Source organism: Aptenodytes patagonicus, chromosome 2 (genome assembly GCF_965638725.1).
Source record: "Aptenodytes patagonicus chromosome 2, bAptPat1.pri.cur, whole genome shotgun sequence".
Lineage (NCBI taxonomy): Eukaryota > Metazoa > Chordata > Aves > Sphenisciformes > Spheniscidae > Aptenodytes > Aptenodytes patagonicus.
The window spans coordinates 34247778-34267940 of NC_134950.1; the positions used below are offsets into that span (position 1 = coordinate 34247778).

General features: G+C 37.1%; 1 long non-coding RNA gene across 4 annotated transcripts in view; it reads right to left on the reverse strand.

Annotated features, from left to right (window-relative positions):
• Positions 1 to 20163, reverse strand: part of LOC143156290 (uncharacterized) — a 98479-nt gene that overhangs the window by 73738 nt on the left and 4578 nt on the right. The window lies entirely within an intron of this gene.

Sequence of the window (20163 nt, forward strand, 5' to 3'; positions counted from 1 at the left end):
TATATTTGACAGGCAGCAGAAATACACATAATACTCTGTTTTATTTGCCATGCATTTACACATATGTTATAATCAGCCCTTTCGTCCCATGACAGGGCACAGAGGAGTTGCAAGGACATGGTTGAATGTAACCTACAACAAAATATTTAGCTAAGTGAATAATAACATGAATCCAGAGGCACCTACTGCAAGTAGTAGCTAGTTGGGTATTTTTCTCAAAATCAAAAAGGATAAACTCTGTAGGAGGGGACACAATGAGAATATACACATGGTAGATTAAACTGATCGAAGATGTGCTGCCTTAAAAAACCCACAATCCTCATGTTCTAGAAGGTGTTCCATAAAGTCCTTGTGCTGCAGCAGCCATCATGTGCCCACATGAAGAATACTGATTTTCATTTTCCTGGACTTTTAGCCAGATAAGCAAGCTTCTCTGTAGAAGGAAAAGACATCCAGCAATCAATGCTTTAAGCTAACTATGAAATTACACCTTTAAATTGTTTTCCTTATTGTTACAGAAAATGGTCCTGCTGTTTACAGCAGGCCTGTTTCCTGCAGATGAAGAAAGAGGGACCATGCATGTGACACAAATACTCCGCACTGGACATCACAATTCTATACTTCCATGACTGTGTTAAATTGGAAAGGGATGGAACTAGCTCAGTCCTTAAATAAAGCACAAAAAGACCGTCATGAAGAATTGTAGTTCATGCAGGACCACAAATCAGGTCCACTGTGACATGGAACTTCGAGACAGAATTGCTTCTGAGTGTAATTAAGGATTGCAAGTATAATTAAGGTTAATAATTGTGCCCCATTAAATAAGAACTGACAGACAGAGAGGCTTTTGCAGCAAGAAACTTGCCTAGCATTTGAAGCTGGCAGCTTGCAGCTCACTTAGAAGGAACACAGTGGATGCGAGAAGTCAATGAGTCAGAACAGGAAAAGGTAAAGTTGCAAAGAAAAACTGCAATGGTTCAAAGCAGGATTGACAGCCATGACTGTTGCCTCTTAGAAGTCTTTCTTAAAGCTTGCAGTATAAGAAAGTAATGCATCATATTTGTTCACAGAAACTGTTGGTGGCAAGTCAATTCACTTTTTCTTGGTACACCTCTGCAATTTCCACTTTAGAATTTTAACGGTGATTGTTTGGGGTTTTTTTTAATCTTTCAAACAAGATTCAATGACATGGACTTTTCATTTCTTTCTCCATATTCAGATGTACATTTCTGGCACATATGATGGACCAGGAAGTGGGTCTGCCTCAGATAACACATTACTCTATGACTTCCAGCTCCTGGGTGGGTTTGAGATCAGACAGCTAAGTAAAATCAAGTCAGTTGTGGCCGCACCAGAAATCTAAAGGAACAACATGAAGACCGGGTCCAGAACTGATTATGTATTCAGGAATAACTGGATATACCTTACAGAAGGACATGTGTTCAACAAGACAACCCAGAATCATGATTTTTGGGAGACAAAGTAGATAAGAAAGCATCACTGAAGCAACTGTAGTTTGCATTCAAACGTGCATGGTGCATGAACACATTTGTGATATAAGAATAATGGCCAATTGCTACCAACTGCCATTTAATTAAAAATCAGAGGGTAATGGGAGGAAGACACGGACATACAAAATTCTTTGCTGGGTGACTGCACTGTTTTCGGTGTCAGGATGCAAGGGAAATTTCCAATTCCAAGTCAAATGTACCCAGAGTACTGAACTGCAGCATGTATTTGGAAGAGAAATTACATACTTAATATTGACTAAATCACTGAAAATTAGGATATGATCAGTAATCAATTTAATAATAATAATCTCGCTGCCAACATCAAACAGAAAACTAAGTCCTTTAAACTTAGTGAGGACCTTCAAACTTGCTTTATGTGCTATAACATCCCTTTTTCAAGTAACATAGGTACTATAATGGAATTACGCCTGGAAGATGCAAAGTAACATCCAAGCAAATGTCTACTTGGTTTAGGGAAAGGGTAGGAAAAAACCTTTCTCCAGGAACTTGCAGCGAACCCACTCTCATTTCCTGCAACTTCAGGGGATAGAAAGAAATGGAACACACACATATACAATCAGTTGCAAAGATGCCATCCTGGTCCTGAAAAGGTAACAGAAGTATGATAACAGCTACCATTTTCAAGGATATATTCGGTCACACAGTAGGAACATTCCAGGATATTTGCAGTTCAGGAGAGGTCTGTCTTGTTTTTACAGCGTTGTGTTACGGGCTTTTTTCATATAGGTTGAGTGGGCTGGTGGCCTTATCTTCATCAGAGCTGCTGAACACAACCACTGTGATAGCAAATGCACAAGCTATCCTGGAAAGAGTGGAAACCTTCCTGAAGCAGTCCACAATAGCCAATAAAAAGTTTTCCCAATTGGTTGATGGAGCAGATAGAAAATGCTGCCTACTGTCAGGATTTTGGAGCTCTGCTCGGCATATCCTGTTTGCACATATGAACAAAACCCTTCAAACTGATTACAGTTTCCAGCAGTGAAAAAAAGACCCATGTTGTGTTGGTTAGAATTCCAGTGATTTTAGTCTTACTTTTTGGACAGGACAAGCTTCTTCGAGGGCATGAATGGAGCACAGTCTGACCCAGGTGACTATGAAATGGAGGCCTAACTGCTATTACAATTAACATTTGCCTCATAACAATTAAATCCTCCTCCTTTTCTACATAAACACAGCTGAATTTATTTTCCATTTTACAGGAAGGAGTCAGCAGTAAATACTGCATTCCCAATTCAGTGGCTACAAAGACAGTTGAGAAGGCTAAGCAGACTGCACGTGAGAAATATACTCTTTGCTGTATTACAAGCAGTATGTGTCATACTTATCATCTCCATCCAGGTAGCCACAGCTATCCAATGTCCTGGGTCACCACTTACACTTGAGAACTCCAGAGCATGGAACTCAAGGAACACAGATGTGTTCTTGGTTACCTTCTACATTTGTCTTTAATAAAAATACCATCTTATCTCTCCAGTAATAGTTGGGTTGGGTATGCTACTTGACATAAATGCTGAATTCATTTTTTGCCCTTTTTTTCTTTTTAAGGAAGGTTGCATAAAAGAAGGTTGATGTAGCACCATGGTTATTGCTCGTGGGATAATACAATGCATGCCATATAAGCCCTGAACAACATGTATTGGCAAGTGCAGCCATGCTTCATGTTACATCCTCAGGCATGGTCAAATGCATCCAGTTCTGAGTTTCAAGAAAAGCTTGTTCCTTTTCAACTGCACTGGAAAGACTTCCTCTTGCTGAAAATCAGACTAAAGACTCCAGTGTTCCCAATTAAGATAGATTAAGCTCTGTATATATGAACTGGAGAGAGACAAAATTAATGCCTGCCAGTTAAACCACATATTTCACTATCTGTGTCGTCATTTGTGCCTAAGTCAGAGAATTTAAGACAGCTAACACTAATACAGAATCCACAAAGATCAATCACATCAGATCAGCAGCATCATATGGTTAATTTAGACTCTCTCTTGAGACGTGGGTTTGGTTGGTGGAATCCTTGTAAACCAACCTGTTGATTTCTGCATAGCATGTCCATTTTGTGCACAAGGAATATGAAAACTAATTTGGTATTAGGATCCTTAATCACATGAAACTCAAACCTGACTAGAGCAAAATGTAAACAACATTTCAGTAAACAGAAAACAACTGAGAAACTTATGCCAAGCTGCATCAAGAAACCATTGCACATGGGGACATCCTCCTTTCAGAACAGACTTAACGCACAGCTCTGGAAAACAGTTTTCCAACTGTTTTGGACAAAAAGTCCAAAAATTGTTGAAGGAGACAGACCCTTCATTCCTCCTGCCTTCTTGATTTTTAGAAGTTAAATGTCGGGATTTTCTAATTTTGACAGAGTGGCAGAGAAAGAAAAGAGGTTCTTTATTTGACTTCTAAGAAAAGGTTTAGTGAATCTCAAATTGGCCTGACCGCCACTCCCTAATGACACTTCACATCAAAACATCTATACAGTTCTTCATGTCATATAACGGTCAACAGTGTTTCAAGAGCCACATAGCAACTGGTCAAACTGCTGGTTTAGCCTAATGAATTAATCAACTGTTCAGATAATAAATGCATGTGGGAATTGGTGTCTATACTGTTTTTAAGATAAAACACTGCTACTCTCCCTTATGAGTTACTATACTTGACACCAGCATCACAAAAAAATTGTGGGAAAAGAGCTAATTATCAGGAAACACTCTGACTCCCAAATTAATGCGACAACAACAGTTTATATGTGTCTGTAACAGTGGCAACCTACAACTGTATGCTGTGACCATAAAGTTTATACCTGGAGTTGTTCAGCAAAAAGTCATTTATTCATTCAGGAATTACTTCCACATTGTTTATATATTGTCACAGAGGAATACCACTAACGTACGCACATGAACACTCAGAATAGTTAAACTATGACTACTCCTTCTTCTCGTTGTTGCACTCTCACTATGCGTCTCTGAAATAATATGGAAACCCTCATCACAGGTCCATATCAATGTACCCAAAGTATTTCCTAACATTTCATTTGTCCACCCGGAAATGGTAAAAGGTTCACTATGAAAAGGTGTTCACGTGCACTGATAAGTAAGTGTAAGTCTACAGAGAAGGCCAATGGAAGTGATCAGAGAGCTGACAATGCTGACACGTAAAGGAAAACATTTGAAAATTAAAAATACATAATTTCACTACAGAGGATTAAGAAGCAACACAGACAGCCATTGCGATACTAATAATTACACATAATATTTATATGACTGATTTTTAGAATTATTAAAGAATTACTTTTGAAAAGAAAAATAAATTACAAGGACTAATAAGTAAAGAAAAAACTGCAGCTGATTATCATGAAAAACTACTTGGCAATGAGATCTGCAAAGCAGTACAAAAGCATCCCAAGGGAAGTAGTGGAATCTCCATCATTTGGGATATTTAAAACCAAACTGGACAAAATGTTGGAAAATTTTCTGTAGGGAATAGCCCTGAATTTGTAAGGAGACAGACTGGATGACCTAACAGGTCTTTTTCCATCTGTAACGTCTATTACTCTGTAATTGTCTCATGTCCTCAATCCACACATTAAGCAGTCCTCACATAGCTCCAGTGCCAAGTGGTTTGGTTCCAAAGCTCCCACTCTTTCTTTACTCATCATTTAAGACTAGCAGAGCAAATCCTACTTAGGAATGAAAATGTTCATAGCAAGATCGACAACAAGGAAAAGAAATAATTCGGAGGCCCAACCATGTAATTCCTCTCACACCAGCGGTTTTCAAGCTGTGCTAGTGTGTACCATTCATAAATGAGTACCATTAGGAAAATACAAACAGCTTCAAAATGGTATGCAGCTCACCTCAATGCTTCTGCTTTTTAGTATGACTTGTATTTGTGAAATCAGCATTTATTAAATCCTGTTGCAAACTACGCGCATCTCAGAAACTGATGAAAAATAATTCTGTAAAATCTCAACCCAGTTTTCTCAAGATGTACGTTGATGACAGTTTCTTTCAGCTACAATAATAATTTAAGCAGTACCTACCTCTGTCTTGTCCTCATCACTCAATCCGATTCTAGGCTGTTTACAAGTCTTATTTACATACTGTAGGAAGCAGCAGGGAAGAGGGAGTGCGTTCATTATTACAGACTTTTCCCCTGAAGTTCTTTTCTATAGCTTCATAATCCATAGAATTACTTAAATTTGGAAAAAATCAGAAAAAACATTCTTTGATCAGGGACAGCTATTGTGTTTTCATAATGGAGAAACAGCATCAGGTTCCACATTTACAAATGAATGTGTTTCTGAGCATGTGTTTGATAAAGTTGGAGAAAGACTTTCAGATATTTCTATCCCGCATACGAAGCTTTACAGCTTTGAGAAAACGGGCAGAGTTGTCAGATCACAGTCACACCTTGCTGAACACCTGCGAGATTCTTGGGTTTGCCTTTTTGTACTTTAAATGTTTATGTTTAAGGGCCCTGTTATTCCCACTATTGCTCTATTTTATTGTTCATCAAAAGGAACATGCCATATTAAGAACATCTAAAAGTAAGAAATTTACTTGTTTTATTACTACAAGTTTGTTTTAATTTACTACATTTTATTTAATAACAGTTCAAATGTATGGATTTTGAATTAATTGATTTCAATTTCCTAAATATAAAGGCTTGACTTTGAAAAGGTTTCAAAATATCGAATTAAGTACTATAAAATCAAGTCATGATTTTATTGTCTCTTTGTAACGCAGGTAAAATTTAAAAAATAATTTATGCTTTTTACTTTTTATAGTAATGTTAACATGTTTTTTATATTGTTTTCCACTTTGCTTCCTTTTATATTCACACAGGAAGAATTAACCTGTTAGCATAGGCCAACTTAGATACTTTCCTGGCGTAGTGCATAGAAATTTGCACCTGGCACGCGTACTTCCAACTTGTTTACATAACGTAATTTATCAATGTATTTATATCACTAGAAGTTTGTCCATGGCCATGCTTATTCCAGCATAAAAACACCCATACATAGACTTATAAAGATATGCAATAGTTATAACTTTAGGACATAATATTTCCCAGTATAGCCACAGTCTTTATTTTATTTCGTCTAAATTCAACATTTTTAAAACAGGGATATTCCTATATATCTCAAGACACCTTGTTTTCACTGTAAGTCTAAATTAATGTTACATACTCCTCTCAAACAGTGCAAAGCACCAAAAAAAAAAAAATTTCTAAACAGTATTGCATATTTAAGTAAATACCTAAAATATTCAACTTAATTACATACATATATCATTTATATCTAAGAGAAATTGATAAAAAATATTTCCTACTTCCACTTGAAAGCTTAAAAAATACTACTTTAAAAAAAAGTATCAAAAAAATATGAGATGTGTGACAACCGAAAAAATCCAGAACAATATCTCAAGTTAATATTAAAAAATTGACAAAAGAGGTACACAATGAGGTTATCTCTACTATCAGGTTTGAAATAGAGAAAGAGAAACATTAGATCTCCTAAAACAAATCTTGTGATTGTCCTAAAAGAAAAGCAATACACGCAGAAAAGCTTTTACTACCTGCACAAAAGGACAAGAAGTTTACTAAACCAAACTGCTATAAAAATACCAAATAAACTAAAAATGAATAAAAATTAAAATCCAAAATGAACTGACTTAATTTATCTTTTCTATATTACCACCCATGAAGGGTAAAAGAAAGCAAAATAACTGGGATGTTATCTCATTTTTTAACAGGACTTATTCCCAATTATGGCATACTGCTAATTATGTGCTCCAGGAATCATTCTGAGAGAAGCACCACGTAATATGGCAATGATGGCTTACAAAAGATAAGTATAGCAAAAAAAATAAATACTTAACTACTCACAACATACGGCAACATGTAGCAGAAAGTCTATGGCTTTGCATGTGTAAGATGAAGTACTTACTGAAAATTGTTTATCTTATTTTTAGCATATCAGGAAGAACAACAAATGTCGCCAATTGAAACACAGAAATTATAATAAATACACTAGCCGTATCTGGTTTTGACACTAAAGAATAAAAATATAGTGCTGTATAGTACCTTATTTTCCACTCTTGATTTTGCTTCATAGAAAGAAACACGATCTCTAACGGTATCTCATTGATACATCCTGAATTCCAATTCTAAATCACAGAAATAATGTATCCATATAAGAAGATTAATATATGTATGTTACTTATATACATATAAGTTAACTGGCAAATTCAAAATGTATTTAAAGTTTAAATTAAAATTTTAACCTTGAGTATTCAAGCTATTTGTCCTTTAAATGGAGGGACCTAAACGAAGTTTTTATTCTCGGAATTTTTTTCGACATTTTTTACATTTTAAATTTTTCCAGACTTCAGGGTTAAAACAGGCAAACTCTTTGTTTATGTGGTGCATTATCTTCCTAAATCCATCACCAACACCCACCACCTGATGTTACAACACATTAGTGGCAAAAAGCATAAACAGCTAATAGTAGAAGTGCACCTTGTCACTGTGTGGAGAAAGTATTAAGCAGCACCAAAGGCAAGCACTGGAAATCACTAAGTAAACAGTAAATTAAGAACAAGCAAAAAAGAAATGCCTTTTGACATCAAACAATGAGTCATCTCAGAGATCTAACTTTAAACTTACCCAGATCAACACATGCATGCAAGGGCATTACCTTTAGAGGGGTTTCAGCTGTCCCCATCAGCTGGCAAAGCTATCTCCTACAGCTCTAGAAAATGGTCCCAGGGTAGAAACATCAGACGTGCCCAAGATTGATGTGCTACTTGCTAGCTCAGCTAGATTTTACACAACACAGAGTTAGAGCTACAGAAAACTCTAACAAAAGGTATGGCACTTGGATAACATACTCTATCTAGTAATTCATAAGCATGATAAAATTTGTCTCAGATGAAGAACAATTTGCCCGTTCATGATATTTCAGTTCCTTTTAGATTCCTGTTTTTTTAGCTCTTCGTTTTGAAAGTTTCATTTGAGGAAATCACATTACCATTAAACGTAGAGGTAAGCATTACTACCTTCATGCAAATGCATGTCAAGACTTTTTTTTTTTTTCTTTTTTTTTTTGAGAAGACTGTTCTAAAACCATCCTTTATCCCATATTCACATTTTGTTTTATGCATAGGTATACATGGTTGACAAGCTGCAGGGCTTGGCTGACTATCAACTCTTGCTGCCTCCAAAAGGAGGAAGCAGTTGTTTGAAAAGATGCTGCTGCTTGCAGCTGACAGCTGCTTCCTCTTCAAGGGCTTGGATGGCTGCCTCTAATCTCTACTGCCACTGACTTCCATTTCAGGAGAATGAAGCACCTCCCATGGAGGACAGGAGCATTTCTCTCTTTCTGAGCATAGAAGGATGACATAGGATGAAGATGAAGCACTGTTCAATGATGCCAGCACTTAGCACCAAGCTCTTTTCCCTTCCTTCACATCTGTTGTTGCACTGTGAACTGACAGACCAGGTTTCCCATCTTTCAGTAAGGTGGTCACTTTTGTATCCCTATCCACAGGAAACAAGGCAAAGGTTTCACTACACCAAGCAAATGCCATAATAAAAGCAGTCATGCTCAGACTGTAAATGAAGGATGAAGCAAGTGCCTTCTTTCCATCTGTAGCCCAGGTATTCTGCTTTCTTATTAGAGAAGGACATACTAAAGGGGCTGAAGAGATGTTGAAGTGGTCACCTTAGAATTCACAATCAAACCTTTTCCCTCTAAAAAGATAAAACAGGTATGGTTAACTATACTGGTAGTCTATACATCTACCAACTGCACACAAGTCAAAATATGAGAGGCAGAGTCATAAGAACTAATGTTAGAATCACAGAATCATAGAATAGTTTGGATTGGAAAGGGACCTTTAAAGGTCATCTAGTCCAAACCCCCTGTCATGGGCAGGGACATCTTCAACTAGGTCAGGTTGCTCAGAGCACTATCCAACCTGACCTTGTATGTTTCCAGGGATGGGGCATCCACCACCTCTCTGGGCACCCTGTGCCAGTGCTTCATCACCCCCAGCGTAAAAAATTTCTTCCTTATATCTAGTCTGAATCTATGCTTTTTTAGTGTAAAACCATTACCCCTTGCCCTATTGCAACAGGCCCTACTAAAAAGTCTGTCCCCATCTTTTTCATAAGCCCCCTTGAAGTACTGATAGGCTGCAATAAGGTCTCCCCAAAGCCTTCTCTTCTCCAGGCTGAACAACCCCAACTCTCTCAGCCTTTCTTCATAGGAGAAGTGTGCCATCCCCCTGATCATTTTTGTGGCCCTTCTCTGGACTCGCTCCAACAGGTCCATGTCTTTCTTATGCTGAGGGCTCCAGAGCTGGACGCAGTACTCCAGGTGGGGTCTCACCAGAGCAGAGTAGAGGGGCATAATCACCTCCCTCAACCTGCTGGCCACCCTTCTTTGGATGCAGCCCAGGAGACGATTGGCCTTCTGGGCTGCGAGCGCACATTGCTGGCTCATGTCCAGCTTTTCATCCACCAGTACCCCCAAGTCCTTCTCGGCAGGGCTGCGCTCAATCCCTTCATCCCCCACCCCATATTGATACCAGGGGTTACCCCGACCCAGGTGCAGGACCTTGCACTTCGCCTTGTTGAACCTCATGAGGTTCACACGGGCCCACTTCTCGAGCTTGTCCAGGTCCCTCTGGATGGCATCCCGTCCCTCTGGCGTGTCAACCGCACCACTCAGCTTGGTGTTGTCTGCTTCATTTTTAGCTGGTCACTTTTTTTTGTTGACTTGACCAGCAGTAATTAAAGTGAATTCGTCTGTCAGAGACAACATAGGCAGAAAGGCTACTATATGAGGTAGATGAACAAAATCCATTAAGGAACTAAACTAATGAACTCTAGTTAAAAGCAAGAATTCCCTAGCAATATATTAATGCAGTTGCTCCAAAAGAAATCAAAATGCATTATAGATTTAATCGGCATTTCTTCCTTGCACAAACAGGAGAAATTCCTCAAAACTAAAATCCTTCCAAGAAAGCCAACTGCAACTCCAAGGGCACACTGAGGCCATGCACTGCAGTGTTAATGTTAGAGACAACTGAACTAGCACTGAATCAGCTAGTGTATTTACATGGCATATTAAAATACTATACAGAAACACTAGCTTCAGTCTTAATAACAGAATAACTTTATTAGTAGCACGCTGCGCATAGGCTAATTACTTTTGCACTGCAAGGTGCAGATATGCTTTTAAAATCCCCTCCCACCTCCTATTTTAAATGGGAACATCCTCCTCCCATTAGCTAATCGAGCACTATACCTATGGCACATCATTCTGAGTAGATATCTAATAAATGAATGACAGGTCTTCTGTCACAGTATCATTCATGTTCAGGTCTACTGTGTTCTTCCTTTACCTTCCTTGCTAATCCAGTATTTTGCTCTTTCTCACATGGGTAAGAGCTCAAATTGTAGATTTATAGAACCTAAGGCTATGAAAAACATTATGATCATCTATGCTGACGTCCTGAATAATGCAGACAACAGAATTATATGATTCCAAATTAAATCTATAAACTCCTGCTAAAGCAACAGTTTATTGTATTAAATGACCTCCAATTCCAATTTAAAAGACTTCAGGCTCTAAAGAGCCCATCATATTCCTATTCCATTTGTTCCACTGGTTAAGTACCCTCACTATAAATTAAATCTTATCTAAATCTGCCTAACTTCACCTACCATGCATTGATCTGCTTAGTCTTCTACCAGACGCAACAGCCTACTATCAGAAATCTCCTCTAGGTTTCTGTAAGTTTTAATTAACTCTTTTCCTAAACTTCTTTCATTAAATCAGCTTTCTAGTTTCTCTCAGTCATGGTGGGCTAAGGAAGATAGTATTAATGCAATTTAGCAAATATTTTGGAAAATCAGTAAACCCAAAGCCTATGCAGAAATGTATGGGCAAAAATAGACATTGAACACAGGAGTAGAGAGAGAGAATACCAAGAAATCATAAAGCTGAAAAAAAAATGCTACAAAGAAATTTATGTTTATAGCAAGTCGGTAGTAATGATCTTACATTAGTTATCTAGTCTGCTTTCAAAAACATATTATCAGACTAAGCAGCTTTGTCATTGGATTCTTTCAAAATATTCAGCTGTTTGAAGCAAAACTCTGTTTTGATCACTTAGATCATTTATACAGAACTGCAATAGTCTTATTTGCACATGAATTGAAAATAAAAGAAAAATTAAGCCCGTAACATTAAAAAGGGAACACCTCATTCAAAATTTTGGCATTTACCATGAGTTAAAATACTCATTTGTTCCTCATCTTTCAACATTATTTCATCACTTTTTTCTTCCTAATTGTCATAATAAGCATGCCCATGTAAGTTAATATGTATTGAAATAAAAACAACTAAACAGAATCAAAATGTTTAAAATGTAGCCCCAAGGAACTGCTGCGGAAAAGGGCAAGCTTTCTTACTTTTATTAGAAGTTTAGACTGAACTACAGGTTAAAGGTTCTGTAACATACTAACAACACGGTTTCCTTTAGGATATAGCTTTTGGAAGCTTACCAAGACAAATTTTAACTCCTTGTACAATTCTAACCCTGTTTGCTATACAAACTTCTTTACCTCATTCAACTCCTTCCATAAACTCATGACTGCCACAAAGACTGGAAGAAGTGAAATTATTTTTCTAACTCACAGTGAAAATATAATATTTATAATTTTCTACAGCTCCATCCTTTTCCCCATGTGAGCAGGATTTCATCTCCTTTGCAAAACACCAACACAGTTTAAAGTAAATAATGAATAATTATTATATGAATATTTTAAAAATCAAGGTTCTATACAACACTGGATTCTATAAATTTTCTACAAGTGACCTAAAACAGTATCGTGTTTGACCAAAACAGATTTCCCATGAAACTGATAATTACACAGTTATGCCTGAAGATTAAATCGCTGAAAAAATGCTGAAACCTTATGGTAATCAACAGAAAGAAATACTTTCAACGAAGTATGGAACCAGGAAATTATTTTCCAGAACAAGAAGAAAAATGCTATTAGGATAAAAATATAAAAGCAAAGTGACCTAACCAATTGTAACCAATGTAAAAATGAGACACTGTTCAGAGAGAGCGAGGACATTTTCTGAAGTGTTACATTAGTCAGAGTAAAGTAGGCCATTTGAGAGAAGTCTGAATGAACAGAAAGCTGGAATTTTAACAAGAAAATTCACATGTTGACCAGAGCCTCATATTCCTAGGGACTAAAAACGAAATGTAAGTCTCAATTTCTTTTTTTTTTTTTTTTACCCGAGTACGGTTAATTGCTTAATTAGGAATTATAACAGCTGTACTGTAAGAAAGAAGAACTACTAATTAAAAATATAAGAGAGACAGGATCTCAAATGCAATTTCTCTGCTGGCCTTTCCTATCTAATACCACTCTAAAAGGAACACTCCTATTAGATGCCTATATAAGACTAAAATTCACTGAAAAAATTCTTCCTATGTAGTAAGCATCTCATTCATCCCATGAATGATAATGCAAATACCTTGCCTTCTATGAAGAAAACGGCAGAGGAAAAGTTAGTGCCCTCCTTTTTTCTCCACGATTTTGTATGGAAACAAGAGGTACACACATACATACATACAAATATGTAAATGAACATATTTTATAGGCTTTAAGTAGCAGGAGCTGCAGCAGTGACCTATATGGGAGGAGGTCATGAACTGCCATGTGCCAGTCAAGACTGGCTCCAGCCTGTCCCAGCTGAGATAAAAATGATGGAAAAAACTTCGGCCTACCAGAGGAGCACACCGCATCCCTGCTCAGACATATTTAAGACAGGCAGAGGCAAGCGTGAGGGGCTGAAGACACACTTGGTGAGGATGGGGCACTCCAAGCCAAAAGGCAGTAGGGACACCCGTGAGGGACTGCGACTGCGGGCAAACCGCAGCAGGGCAGGGACACCTCTAAGGGACTGTGGCTTACAGGTGATCCACAAAGGAACCACTGACACGGATTAGCAGACAGGAACAATCACACAGACCACCTCAACCTCCTGGCTGCCCATCGCCATACCAGAGGTGTTTGCATGGACTGCGTACAACTCATGGCAAAATAAGCGCTGTTGGACTGGGGCAGGGGGACACACAGATGTTTATGCAAGTGTGTGTCTAATTGCTTGTCATTTTCTTCTTCTCAACGCTCAAAACAGTGATCAGAGATTCATGTTGGTTTGCAATAAATGATCTCAAGTAAAATTCCCCAACTCCAGACTGTCTCACTGACTGTATTACCTTAAATTTTAATCCAGGGACCTAGCTCTACCAAATTTGAGTGTGACTGAGTTCCCAGATATTACAGCTGTTGTGGTACTCCATAAATGGGAAGGGCCAGGGGATAGAAAAGTGGGAATAATTTCTATTAATTCCCTGACTGATGGCAGAACAGGGAGACTTTAGATGTTATTCACTTTGACAACAGCCAGCAGGCCATTCAGCACATGCATTCTTTGGAATAAGCACAAGCTTTGTTTGGAATAAGCCAGAGCACATGATGCCTTTTGCCCAGCTAACAGAAGTGAAAGGAAGCTGAAGGTACTACAAGCATATGTTTTCAAAAGGACATGAGAAAGAAATGTGAAAAACTGCAGTGGGATTCAAAGGGTATCAGAGGACTGAACGTATAAGGATATAAGGGGTACTGCTTTAGAAAGCCCTAGGGAGATCTAGAGGTAGTACTAAAAGATGCCAAAGAAAGAGGGAGGTAGCAAAAAGCTGGATTTTACAGTGGCAGGATGTAGGGGACATACAATACCACCAAAATAAAAAAAAAAAAAAATCCAAGAAAACATACTTTGTTACTTCTTACTGAACAAAGTATTGCTCTACTCTAACAATAGAGCATTAACATGGAAAATGAGAGATACGGGTTATCTTCTCAACGTGAGGCGTACACTTTAATTCCATGGTGCTCTAGCCACCAAGGATGGGTTCATTCTGCCCTTACTATCGGCAAGATGGTCCCTATAAGACTGTGCTACATTTTTCACTTTTACTGGGGAAAAAAAAAGAAGTATTTCACCAATAGAATATTTTAACAAACTAATTAGTATGAACTTGAAAGCTATTAACTTATTGAAAAAGCTATTAACATATTTTCATTATGCTATCTTGCAAATTAAATATTATCTATGAGACTCTAGAAGCAGGTCTTTATTCTGAGAGGAAACGTCTCTGCTAAGGAGATTTTTTTTTTTTATTAGAAAAATAAGGTAACTTGACAAATGTGTATGTGTTTCCCTCGCACATATTTATAAGTGGTGTTTGTTGTACAGCAAATGTTTACAGACATCAGACTTTGCCCAATTCTAAAACCCAGTATTTCAGCTCCCCAAATGAGAAATCCTTACTTTTTGGCTGGCATGTTTTTGTGCTTGTCCCAGACTGCACTTTTCATTTTTGCTAAACCAGGGAAAGAATTACACATGTGGATGTCAAGAAAAATGTTGCATCCACTTCAAAAATGAAGTGCATAGGAAATACTTTGTCCTTATTAAAAGTGAGGAAATGTTTTGCTTAAAAGCGTAAACCTCATCACAATTTAACACAAAGGTTTGAAATAAGGCATATGGGATGAACTATCTCAATACTATGCTTTCATGAATCCTGCAGAAATTCTCCCACCTTTGGCCAAGTTGTGAATCTCTGCAAATTATATTTTGCATATGCTCAGCAGAAAGTTCATTCCAAAAGCAAAAGTCTCTTAAAAAAAAATATCCCTACTGAGTATTCGCCAAGCTGGAGATGAAGGAGCTAATCCAGCCCTTTGTAGTTGCTTCTGTTCCAGGCTGTTACAATGCCAAAGACAAGAATAGACAGCAAGGGAACATTTCCTTCTGTGCCTTTTGTTCCTTCACTAATTGAGCACTGAGAGTTCACAGATGAGAGAAGCATAAAAGAGGGAAGAAAGACCAAAGAAAATTAGGTAGATTAGACAGACAACTGCTACTGGAACAATGATACAAAAGGTCAGAGAAAAAAAGAAAAAAACAGCAGAAGGGCAAGAAACTAAGATGAGACAGTTTTAGACCTGTATTTGCTCATGAAGGACAATGAGCGAAGTCAGGACAGAAAGTAAGGTGAAGATAGGAGTTAAGCAAGATGAGGAAAGACGCCAGGGAAAGAAAAGCTGTGTTAAACAAGAGGGACACAGACAGATGTGGTCATCTGAGAGGAGGTAGAGTACAATTCCGTACCTATATAATACGTCCGGCTCAGAAACTAGAACTCAATCTGGGTTTACAATCTCAACAGTCTTCAGTGGTCAGCAAAGCATGTGCTTCAACAATCTCTAGAGGTTGGCCTATACAGATGATTATCATTAGTACTCTCTCAAATTAAGTAGCAGATGTTGTCATTATCACAATGAACTATGCGAAGATCAATATAATTCCAGATAATGGAATATTTTTGTTTGCTTCACTTTAAAACTTAGCAGTTTATATTGATAAAACTACAATTTTTCTGAGTGATTGTTTTCTAACTGGATAATATTATTTCCTAAATTACTTTTATCCCTTCCTTCATGTCATAAATCACTGCTGGAGAAGCACTGGTATTGTATCTAAAACTGACAGAGTTGAGCTGGCACCACCAGTAAGAGGGTAAATATTTTTTAAAGATCTTTTTAGTGTTTTGCGGGAAATACCACCATCACTGCCCCAAGCTAATAACTAACCCTGTTGTTGGATAAAACATTTACTGAATTTGTCCTTCCACAGAAAAATAAAATCTTACTGAATAAACCTGAGATACTAAGATCCCTCTCATTGTACATAATGAGGTGAAAAAATTAATCTACTTAATTCCCTTACCAAATACAGTCATTTAAGAAAAATATCCTTCACAGTAAGCCAATTTAAAAAAAAAAAAAATTGTAAAAGCAATCTTTGTATTTATCATGGTTTCCTAGTCTAGATAATCAGAAAGATAAGAGGGAGACCTGTTTTGATGAATGTGGCCCCATTTTTTTCATGCAAATTTTTTTATATTCTTTTTCACTGGGAGGGTCATAAAAGAGCACGCCTTCTTCCTTAGTTGCATGCAACACTAAACTAAGTTTACAGAGAAGTTTAGGGTTTTAATGTTGATCTTTGTATCATCATCAAATAGAATGTAGACACACTGTAGTGCCCTTGCTCTAAGTGGGAGATAACTGTGCTTTGAGAATCAGGTTAGCGTACACAGTGCTGCAAAGATCTAAAGGGACAAAGGATGCCAAGAATTTAAAGTCTGAATCTTAAAATGAGAAGGATACTACTAAAAGATGGTCCCCCCAAAAGAAAATGAGGAAGAGACCCAAATAAGAAAAACCATACCTTCTTTATCTCTAGCTATTGTTCTGAAGAAGAATCTTAAGTCTTGTATCAGAGAAATGTTGACTACAAAGCACAGAAAGCAAATTTGTCGCATTAATAGGTACCATTTTAAACAGTTACTTTTCAGATTAAAACTGCATTTTACAGTGATGCAAAGAACTGCAAAGCTGAAAAGAGGGATTATAAAACAGAAGGGGTACTCTTCAGTTTAAGAAATACTTCTATTGCTTTCCAAGGAGATTTATTTCATCCACCATATAGCATGTGTCAAGAGTTATGCTGATCCTTCACCGGGAGCTAAGTACCCAATAGTTTTTACATTACCATGCACCACAATAGCAATCCTTGACATTGGTTTTAAGTGTCAGACAGAGCCTTCATTAATTGTCATCGTCTTTAAGACATGAAAGAAACCCTCTCTTCTTGAATGTTATTACACAGAAAGTGTACATGTTATCTATATACAGCAAGTGCAAAAATGTTTTGTACTGTAATAATGATCATTTAGAACATATGGGATAGAAAGTGTACTATTGTTAAACTGTCAGTCAAAACCCTTGTTATACAAGGATAGAACATCACATCCATCTATAACAGCCTTCTCTGTCAGTCAAATGTGTTGTTCTATATAAATCTAACATCAATTTGATTTTTAAATTGGCAGAGGCTGTAAAACATTATTCTGATGTGATACCAATGTGATCTAAGTTGCTGTTGATATCAGAATACAACAGGGTTTCCTCTCAAATCCGGTTCTCCTCCTGCTTTTAGGCATCTGCATAACATAGATGATTTTGCATATATAAATTCATGGACAAATGAAATTTTTTTCTTTCATTACACGGCAAAGAACACGTTTGGTGATAATCTCCTCCAATTTGAAATAAACCGTAATTTGAAAAGGCTGTATCGGGGTAATGAAATCATCATTAATATGTACCCTACAAAACCCAACAAATACTCCTGTTTATCCATCACATACCTTCATTCAGAATCAGATTAGTCCCTTCATCCCAGCTATGAGCAACTGTGGCTTATGAAAATTGAGTTAAAAAGCACTGAATTCCTACAGCATTTTTCTGTGACATTAGCCGCAGAATGAACCAAATGGGACGAACTATTTACTCATAAAAGAATGGAGAGTTGGACTCTGTTTCTTGTCCCATTGCAAAACTGAACACAAATAAAAAGGACAGACAAAATTTAAATTTTATTATTAAAAAAAATAGAAAAGAAAAAGTCAAGACAAGCTCTGGCCCTTTTCAGCCTATTCCCAACGACACCTTGCGACACCTTGATGTCGGCAATTTTTGTACTATTTTTTGTACCTGGGTTCAACACAAGCTAGAGAAAGCATATCAAATCAATCTCTCCATAGACAACTAACAAATTTAACCATCCATTTTCTTTCATCTTTGAAGTGTGCGAGTAGAGGTAATAAAAAGTACTGGTTACCAAAAGCAACGTTATGTTTTCATGTCGTATTTTGTATTTTTTCTTTATTAATTTCATATAGGAATCATTAATCTAGAGTGATTTATCAGTATCCTTACAATTATTTGGGCATATGCAATGTAGCAGACCTTTTTCACGGATATAATCAGTGACTTTTAATATACTTGGCATACACAACAACTTTATGAAATACCACCTAATGAATTACAAGTTTCCCAAATCCTCAAGAGCTCTGGGGGCAAGTTCAAACAAATTGCTACTGAGATGGTATCACCAATCTGTTTTCCACTTGCACTGTTTCAGTAACACCTACTGCCAAAAGTCAAGGGTGCCAATGCCTAAACCATCCCAGTTTTCAGACCACTAAAGCTTACAACTGTTAGCAAAGGCACAGGACTACGAAACAGAGAGGCTAAAATGCAAGCTCGTGCTTTAGTTTACCAAGCCAGCTACCTTTCCACAGAACTGAGGTAAACAGCTAGCTACAGTAAAACGCAGTGAATCAGAACTAGAAGTAAGTTATGTACAGAACTACTGAACAGTAGTTTTCAAAATCAGGCTATAACTCAAAAAAAATCCCAATACCTCGCTTTTCTCCTCAGCTTCAACACCTTAACTTCCCAGTAAACCACCTAATATTTCTATTGCTCGGTTAAAATTTAACTGTTATATCTCAAAAAATCTCTTATAAGGTCTAACTAGTTCATTCATGTTAAAACTATGAATACTTAATATAAAAGCAATTTGTAAGGCAATCAAGAATTTACACATAAAAATTAAACATAGGAAATTAATGCAATTAATATTTATTGCACTATTTACTTAGGTAGTATGTCAAATGAGGCTAAAACATAGCCAGCTTGCATATTGATACTGTGTACAGTCTTTCCATTCTGAGAAAACTGTAATTTACTCAGCACAGTGTATATATTCAATTGTTCAGCCTTATAACATTCCATGTGGCCAATCATGTTATGCTAACTGCTTCTGTTCATGTGCTTTTTAATTTAAGATAGGGATAAAAACTACTCAATCTCAACTACCATTTTAAATATTTGAACTGGTATTTGAAAGCTGGTCTACGATGAAAAAGTCTCGACAAGGTAACTACACAAATTACAGAATCACGGAATGGTTGAGGTTGGAACAGAACTCTGGAAGTCGTCTTGTCCAATCCCCCATCCAAAGTAGGTTGTTAAGAGCTGTGCCCAGCTGAGTTTTAACTATCTCCAGGGTCGGAGACTCCACAAGCCATCCGAGCAACCTGCTCCAGTATTCAATCACCCTTAACATATGGAGGGTAGAATAAATCACTCACTCTCAGTCAACCATTATACTGTCAAAAATAATATAAGCATAGTTATGCTGGAAAAAGAAAAAAAAAATCTAAATCCTTTTGAAGATGTTGCTTATTGTGCTTAGAAAACTGGCCTCTAAATAATAGCAAAAATAGATTTTTTTTTTTTTTTTTTTCCCCCAGTAGAAGCTTACTTCAGGAGAGGGCAGGTGATTGACACTGTAAAAATACATAGGACACAATCCCTGTCTCTGGGAGTTTACAGTATGCCATCCAAGCAAAATTTAGGACAAAGAACTTCAAGTACATAGAAACACACCTAAAAACTTGGAAATTAAAGGTATGCAGTTTGCCAGGGCTACAAAATAGACCTGTTCCTTCTTTTTTATGGATAAGTATACATATAAAAACTGAAATGAGCTAAATTTTGTTTTAATTTTCAACTTTAACAATATTCTACATAGCCTTAATATAACACC